Source organism: Dermacentor silvarum, chromosome 2 (assembly GCF_013339745.2).
Source record: "Dermacentor silvarum isolate Dsil-2018 chromosome 2, BIME_Dsil_1.4, whole genome shotgun sequence".
In the NCBI taxonomy this organism is placed as follows: domain Eukaryota; kingdom Metazoa; phylum Arthropoda; class Arachnida; order Ixodida; family Ixodidae; genus Dermacentor; species Dermacentor silvarum.
Genome location: NC_051155.1, coordinates 185,849,796 through 185,859,016, shown reverse-complemented (window position 1 = coordinate 185,859,016; position 9,221 = coordinate 185,849,796). Strand labels below are relative to the sequence as shown.

General features: G+C 43.5%; 1 long non-coding RNA gene across 1 annotated transcript; it reads right to left on the bottom strand.

Annotated features, from left to right (window-relative positions):
* Positions 1–277: 277 nt before the first annotated feature.
* On the bottom strand, positions 278–8,758 carry LOC125943248 (uncharacterized). The gene is made up of 2 exons (XR_007465691.1): positions 2,526–8,758; positions 278–2,489 (listed from the first exon to the last, which is right to left on the bottom strand). It is a non-coding gene; the product is annotated as an uncharacterized LOC125943248 (long non-coding RNA).
* Positions 8,759–9,221: the final 463 nt, after the last annotated feature.

Genomic DNA, 9,221 nt, shown 5'->3' with positions numbered 1-9,221 from the left:
CTCATGAGTGTGAATGTTAGAGTGCGAGTGAGCACATAACCTGCAAAAACACTGACGAGTATCCACTTGTTCCAGCCAACGTCCTTCTCGGCTGTGCTATTCGGCTTTTTCTCTCTCCTCCTGGCACCCAACAACGGACGTGGCAGGAAACTCACATGCGCCATTAAGGCCATGCGAATGCCGAGCAGCTACTGCGACTATCTACGATGCCAGCGCTTTCACCGGCAATGCTTTGAATATGCGATGTGCCAACGGTCATGCGGGTTGAACGAGTTCATTTATCCACGAGACAACTATTTGGCTTTATTGTATAATATGCCAAAAAGGGATTACAAGAGCATAGAGATTACACGCAATGCCTCGAGAAACAGGCAGTGAATACGTTTTAAGCTCTCACATTTGCCGTCACATGAAATTCTGGTGTACAACAAGCTCTGCCAATCCACATTCCAAGAATATTGAAACAGGCGTACAGTGCAGACCACTTGTAAAGTAGCCGCTTAAGGTGCAGTACAGGACACAGCGCAGCTTTTAGTAGCCAAAATAGTGACAGTAAAGCAAGATCGAGCACCACACTGCTCACACGTAGAGGCTGCGTTGCGCTTATAAATCATGAAACCAAGTAAGACTACCGCACTGCCCCTAAAGAAATGAGTTTTAGGAAAGAGGATCTACTGCAAAGCCTCCTTGGATTCTACAATTAATGTACAACGTAACGAATAAGGTTGTCCATCTGGCTTGTACACTGATTATAAAAATAGATTATTTGTTTACACTGTGGCTCTCTTAATAGCATTGTTTTTCACGACTTTTATGGCATACGTTATAAGCAGTCTACACTGTATACGAAAACTCCACTGCTTAAACAGTGCTTGCACTTTCAACATACAGCTTCTTGAACGATGCAAGTACAGGTCACAATTCGCTGGTCAGAGTACAACCAATGAAACAATAGCTCCAACCCAGTGGAAGGTCAAGACATTTAAAATGGGGTGAAACCTCCTGCAAGCCGAGATTCAAAAAGTGGTGCGACTAAGAAAATACTGCCTACGGCGTACTACTAAAAATGCGGCTAATGCAAGACAAGACAGTTTGTTCATACATCAGGCTCATAACAGCCAAATAACACAGGCTGCAGAGGGCAGCTGAAAGATCTTTTCAGTGTGTTAAATGGTATCCTCAAGTCAACAGGTAACCATGCACTTTCCAACAACATATGACAAAGGCACAGGGAAAGCAGTCTTTGCAAGCCACACTAGACCGCAGAGCAGCATTTTACTGAACAGACTGGCCCAGCTGCACTAGGGATTGGCTGCTAAATTGTCGAAGCAATGCATGTGACACAAGTACTTCCGCTGCATACTGCAGCGCATCTTATATACGCAAACTGCCACTGGTGCAGAGAAGCATGGTTGCTACAAATTACACATGAGTGTCATACCAGGAAAAGATCTTGCAGACGGATTGAGCAAGAAATAAATTTAGCAGTAACAGTGAATGCATAAACAGAGTCCACATCCTCCACATTTGGTAAAGGCTTAGGAGCAAAAGTGATGTTGCATGGCAAACTGTACAGGAAGTGCTGAACACTGTTGGATATACCAGAATGAGACAAAAGTGGCAGCATTCAGGCGCTGCCATCACTAGTTTTCTGCATTTCTGCACTACTGTTACAAAAAAAGAGTAAAAAAAAGGATGAGTTCTTTAAAGGAGTTCTGCATTAACTGTGCTGCACACAAACCTCTTATTCTTCACATAATGCACCAAGCGAGCATTAGAGCACCTATGACATATGGGAGTCATCGAGAAATACAGCTGAAGGTAAAGTGGAAAAGCACAAATTCAGATGGTGGGCACCAACAATAAAGTTGTACTTCAAGTGGAAATCTTTGTTAGACTGAATTTCCCTTTTACATATATTTCCATGTCAGAACAGCAGTAAAGTCTTTCAGTGACTAACATTCATGGTGACTTGCATATTGTACATGAAAATAACAAATGAGCATTTCAGCCACAATTTCTGGCAACAGCTATACTACTTGGTTATATATATATATATGCCATTCCATTGTGCAGTGGTGAGTGCAACACTGAATTATGCGACAATCCGCCGGTTACATTCAAGCACGTCTACAACCTAACTTTCATGTTAGACTCGGAGGCGGTCACGAGCACTTTCTAATGCCCAGACAACTTCTTGCACCAAATGCTGTTAGTTGGCAACATCTGTTTAGTACCCAAAGCACAAAAGTTTGGACAAAATGCACTGCTTAATTACCTGCTCAACTATAGGAAATGCTATGTTGTCTCATATTTGTGTAAAATAGCGCAGAGAAAGTCTGCCCCAATGTGATTTTCATCAAATCAAGGATTGTTACACCATGGTTCAGGCGCACCGTGGCACAGCAAATTCTGCAAGTGCTGCCAGCCAGCATTTCACTTTTTCATCATTCATATGGGATTCTTGACATGACGCTCAAGATGTAACACTTATATTCAAAATAAGAGCTTTAAATCAATAAAACCAAATAGGACAATAAAACTAAACACTCCAAAGAACATAAAACATAGGTGGAACTGACAGGGAGAGAGATAAAAGGCTAAAAAAGAAGAAAAATGGTTTCACACTAATGTAAAAAAAAATGTTCATTTAGGAGAAAACAAGGCCACAGTAACATGACAAAAATCTGCCATGTTACATTATGCAGAAATTCTTATTGGCTAGTGGTGTTTCAAGTTACAGAGAAAAGCTATGGATTATCAAAAAGCCTATAGCCCATAAAATTTATCACAAACAGAAGACATGAGCATAGTGTCACTTCTGAAAAGTTGATGTTCACAGACAAAACACTCAGTTGACTCAAGTGAAACTATAATACAAATTTTACGAACACAACAGGTACAAGGTATAAAAGTAAAGAGTGAAATCACACAGGAGCTACTAGCAAACCATATTTTAGCAAACCATACTTTAGCAGTAATTGCTAGGTGACTAAAGTGAACACATCATCTGCATAATGCAGTTAATGATTTTGTGCTGCAGTGAGACTCATCAGGTCAAGAAACTGCATCAACCAGAGCCCAAATGATGCAAGTAACAGTATGCAACAGAGCCCAACTGAATTTTTTCAGACTACAAGAATATTACCACAGTTAACAATCTATAGTAGCTTCTGTATGTTAGCACAACTAACAAGGTAGTATAACAGGACACGCTCAACAATAACGCATCCGGCTTTATCTGCGGCAGCTTTATAAAAACTTTCTTCACAATATTTTTAGGCCCATGATCCCAATTTAGTTGCAAAACTAACCACCTGCCAACGATCTGCTGATTCTAAGTTCACAAACAAATCATCATTTCATGTATGCAAAATGATCATAAATACTAAAGAAGAAAGGCAGGGGTCTCAAACTCGCATTGGGCATTGAGCCACATAGACTACATGCAGTTCCCCACAGTGCATGCACAGTAGTCAAATGTTCAGTAGAGGAGTAGGTGCTTATTAAGGCCAATGTGAATTATTGGGGGAGAAGGTGAACAGTCAGGAGGGCAAGTCAGGCTGCAGGGAAGAGTTCAGCGAGCCACCTGTGAACTGCTGGCCATGTGCTTTTAAGTGCCAAAAATCAAGGATGTATTGCTACTGTATTGCAGCACAAATTATTGCCACGAAAGATAAGCATCAGTGAAACAAAAATATGCAACTACTTTTCTTTCAAGTAGTACCAGTGGACGCAGCCTGTTGGCCCCTTCAATAAGCCATTACAGATCCATTACAGTGGTTGCGTATGAGAGTAACTGAGCTTTCTTGTGAAAACAAGCGCACACCAACAGCTATAATGAAGTCTGGTGGTAATTACTATACTCCATCTCACAAGTAACTTGTAGCACTGCCGAAGGTACGGAAGTGTACACAGGTAATATACTTGCACCGCGTGATATAGTTCCAGGCATAACTGTATGCATGGCACACACTAACTACTAACTAACAAGCATGGCACTGTATCCACGCTTGTTACTGGCTTTCCGCTTTGACAGCAAGAAATTAATGGTAATATCCATCAACACTTGGCCTCATTTCACGCTGAAGGCAAAGCATTAGTTATGCTTTGTCGTTACTATTGAGATCAGCTGTCCGTTTTGACGCCGCTAGGACTACAAAGGCAATGCCGAGCCATAAAAGCAGTCTGATTGCGGAATGCTATAAAGGCCAAATCGTTCACTGCATCATAATATTACTATTCGCCTTTAGTATGGCATTTGATGGCAACGGCGAGCAAATGCCAAATAGACGCTGAGAAGACGATTTAGCGCGGGTGAACATTTATAAGGATGTTTACCCTTACTACTAGCTAAGGAGGCTGTAAGGAACTGCTGAGAAAGCATACAGATGAAGCGAAGCCCCACTGTCACCTTTATGTAAACACAGCTGGTTACAAGACCGAAACATTTGTTTCATCAGTACACCAACAGTGAAGCATGTGTCAACAGGATAGCAAGACAATGCTAAGCAGACAATGCAGTGCAGATGAACATGTATTGAGGAGCATTTGGCCTTCCTATTGGCTAAGGAGTCTTGCGGCTTCCACAGTGCTGTTAGAAACTACTGAGATAGAGTATAGATTATAATTCTTGCAATACAAATTGATCACTGCACTTCTCTATATTCATAGCCTTTTCGCAGCATTCGGAAACAACCAATCAGAGGTGCCATGTGTACCATATCTGCTAAAGAGATGTCAACTTAGGCTAGTCATTACGATTACAAACATAAGCGTAATCCACAATAGAGCACACAGTTTTTATGCCATCCAATGTGCTAGCTACCCACAATGTATGTACAGCAACTGCTTGCAATGTGCAACATGATAGCTGCCTATGAATTGAGCATGTAAATCTAAATTTGACATTTTTAACACCTACTCACCTAAACTTCCACTTTGTTACATGCTTGCTAACCAAGGTTTTCTTTCTCACCTATTAATTTCGAATACGTCACTGAGGTATGCGACTTGTAAAGTGTAATTGTAGGGTGCACCATCGTGACGTGTTAACTGTTTGACACTACCCTGACAAAATTGCTGAAGAATGATGTCCTCACAAAAAATTATATAATCAGAACGGTAAAGGTACATTCTTCAAGTCACTCCATATATATTAAAAAAAAATTGTTATGAACAAAATTTTTCCCGTGTTGTGCATATCAGTATAGGGAGACTGAATATAGGTAGACTGAACTGTAGAGCACAGAAGAGATGGACAAGCTTGCTCTTCAAGCATAGTAGCCCCCTTAAGGCTAGCACCAATCAAAGAGCAGGCCGGACCTTACAGTAGCTTGTGCTCTTCCCATTGTCACTGCTCAATGTGCATCCTGTGACATAGTTATACTTGATTCTAACAAAAAAAATTTCCAGGAAAATTCTTTAAAACACTAGATGTGTGTTAGAATCGAGAACAAAACCAAAATCGCTAATAGGTGGTGTCAACATCCCACCTCAAAACATTGAAAGCCATGCTTTACCATAGTGCAAGTGCCAAAAGATTTGCCATTATTGGACACCACCTCTATCTGGGGTCCAAATCGCACCTCTGACAACAAATAGCTATTTCTTTTACCACGAAAATCTGATAAGGGAACAACCTAGTGCATTGCATTTTACATTTTTTTGAAGTATGAAAATCAGGCTGCGCATTACAATTAAGGTCACTGCATTTTAGATTTCCGCCCATGAAAAACTTAGTGTGTGTTGCAATCAGAGGCACATTAGTATCGAGTAAGTACGGTACTTTAGGCCGGTAGGTACACATTCGAGGAATGCGAGTTCATACAGCTACAGACGTTGCAGCTTCGCCCGAAAGGTGAAGCATCGATTGCAATAGCAAATTAGTAGAGAGCTATACTAAGCAAAGATAGTAGTTTTATCGGCCGTATAAATCTTTCCGTACTGTGCCCTTTGGGCATCGTTAGGTCTCTATCGATGGTTTGAAACCCCCCTTTTGAGACCTTCCGCGCCGCTCACGGACATACTGCGCAATGGGGCGTGAAGGAGGAGAGCTATATTTTAGTTTTCTAAACAGTTTGTTTTTTTCCCGCATGGCAGTGATTTTTAAATGCACTCCGAAGTTTCGTGATCGTCAAAGAAGAACGAAAAAATGGCCGCCCGCTATCAATGGTTTGAAACGCCACTTTTGAGACCTTCCGCGCCGCTCAGAGACACACTGCGCATTGGACGTGAAAGAGAAGAAACTATATTTTTGTTTTCTAAGCAGTTCACTTTTTGCCTGCCAGGCGGTGATTTTTAAATTCGCTCCGAAGTTTCACGATCGTCAAAGCAGAATGCAATAATGTCCAGCTCCGGAAACGGCGCGCGTGCTTCAGGAGATCGCAGATATCACGATTCCGCTGCCTCTGCGGCTGATCATATCGATACATCGAACAGCAGCGAGCCAGAGGACGCTGGCTTTTCATCGGACTTTGCGTTTGAAAGCGACGACGACGCAAACCAGCCTGGAACATCGGCGGCCGCAGCCCGGCACGCCCAACTGCAGTGCTTGCAGTTACATTTTTGTAGCGGAATACCTGTTCAATTAAAATTTAGATTTTTTTTGAAGATAGTGCCTAATAGATGGCTATACATTTTGTATATCTCATAATTTTTGTAACATTTTGTTCTTAGTAGATACAAGCGGGTCTTTACAAACTTTGTTCAATTTTATTGCACAATCTTAATTTTAACAAGTTATATCTTTTTTATGACATACATCTCGTTAATAAAACTTTTATGTGTGAAAAGTGCATCCATTTTGCTTCTGTTTATGTACTGCATTAAATAGAGAGTGCAATAGTTCCTTAAGAAAAAAACTGCCGCACCATACAAAAATCGCCTATTTTCCCCATGGTAGGGAAAGAGACGAACATGCAAACATTCACTTACTAACTAAATTAACAAGCATGGTGTCACGCGCGCACAAGCAAACATGAACACATCTCGCTCGATGACCACGGAAGCTCGCTGTCAAAATGCTGGAGTGAGGAAGTGCGGCAGCAGCAGCGAGCGAATTGACCTTCGTGCTGCCTCTCGCTTCAACGCAAACTAAGCGTCGAAAACACAGCGCACACGAAGCTATCGGCACTCGGCGCACTCTGTCTCCATCGCAGATCGCTTTCAAGATAGGGCACGCGCGGCCGCGGCATACACAGCAGCCGCCGGCATAAAACACCCCTCCGCCCGGTGCCTTGCGCACTACAGTAGACAGCGCGCTTACTCCCCGCTTACTTCCCTTGTGCGCACGAGATTGAGCCGCCATTGTCGGCTCACCCTCATACCCTTTCACTCACATATACAGCATAAAGCATGCGGCGACGATGTTATCACTCTTGGACTTTACACGGAACATCACGGCGATGGCAGAAATGCACCTGGAGTGTCCATATAATTGCTATCACAATAAAACAAGGCGTAAAAATACGATACCAGAAATTCTGCACTGAGCACTGTTTCTACATTTCACCAACATTAAGCTGCACAACATCAGGAGTTGGTGTCTTCACACGGGTCAGGCAAAGGCCACTGCACTCTGAATAAGACTTGCATTTCATTCAAATCAAGTTCAGTTTCCAGCCAGGAAAATGTTGGAGATCTCTTTTAGCAGATATAAATTAAATGTAATTAAATCCTCTATCAATTATTCAAGAGCTTAAACATTCAGCTGCAAAATTGAGCTATAGCTCATACCACAGCTCTAAATAGTAAAATCTCGATATAACGAACTTCAGGGGACCGCAGTAAATGGTTTGTTATTCTGAAAAGTCGTAATAGTGAAAGTCCCAAATTTAACATTCCGCCCATTAATTTATCAGTTCACAAGTTGTTACCATATGAGCTATCTACGAAGACGTCACTGTTGGCTCTCGGCCCGCGTTGCTGCTATTTATAATAATAATTTGCCATAGATTCCGGCACCACACACCGCCAAAGCACCGTGTAATAAGAGTGACATGCTCAAAACAGACGCTGACGCCGAGAAAACTACCGACAAAAAGGAAGCTCCTTGTCACCTCCAAAGCGCAATGTTTCTTGTTTATTTTCACAATCCTTGCCGTGGACACCGTAACTGTCTTGCTCGAGGCGGACACCTGAATTATTTTAACCCTTTGCGGTCCGAAACTTTTACTTGCTTTCCGGCTGTCCTAGTCCAAAACTATTTTGCCAGTTTGTGGCGCCACGAAGAAAAACACAAACTGTGGAATAAAAACTAACAGGATATTTATTTTTTCTCTTGCCTTCTGTAGGCAACTCCTGTACCGATATTTGAGCAGCGTGTGATACCACTCGAAGCATTTTTCTGGGTGCAGGCCAGGGTTGTTACTGCAGGTTTTGAAGAAAAACACAGTTTCCCTCCTGCCTCCGTTTGTTTTTCGATTGCTACAAACAGCACAGTCTTTGGTATTTCGGCCTGGGATCTTGTAGCTGAAATGGCTCCTCCCATCTAGCCTTTCCTCGCACTCCTTCCACGCAGACGGGCCCCGCTTTTTGGCTCTAGCCCTCACGTCACCCACCAGCTGTTGGATGAGGTTGCGGCGGTACTGCAGGTGTCACTGTTCTTTCTCAGCATGATCTTGCAGCTGTGTGTGCTAGAGCACTGCACGGGCTCGGGCTTACCCGAAAGCCCGGGCACGGCCCGGCCCGTGGGCCGGGCCGGGCCGGGTAGAGCAGTTTTTTCACGGGCTCGGGCCGGGCTCGGGCACGGCGTGTGCTTTTTGACCCGGGCCCGGGCCGGGCTCGGGCTTTCTGCGAGTTATTCTCGGGCTTCTGCACTTTGAAAAACATGTATTTTTCGGTCTCGGGCCGGGTTCGGGCCAGTTTTGAGTCGGGCTCGGGCTTAAGGTAAAGGGGTGGCGGGCCGGGCCGGGCGGGTAACGTAGATTATTTCCGGGCCCGGGCCGGGCCCGGGTCTCGCCATAAATGTTTTGATCGGGCTCGGGCGGGCCGCCCAATGTAAAAACGGGCCCGGGCCGGGCCCGGGCCGCAAAAATCGGCCCGTGCAGTGCTCTAGTGTGTGCCTCAAAATAAGGCTATTGACAATGAAAACCTCTAGAAGCCAGAAAAAAAGCTTTCACCACCATTTCATTGTCTTTCAACAAAATCTCTCCGCCGCCGTCGTCTTCGTCACTCGCTTCTGTCGAATCACTGTCATTACTATCTGATGGAGGCACGTA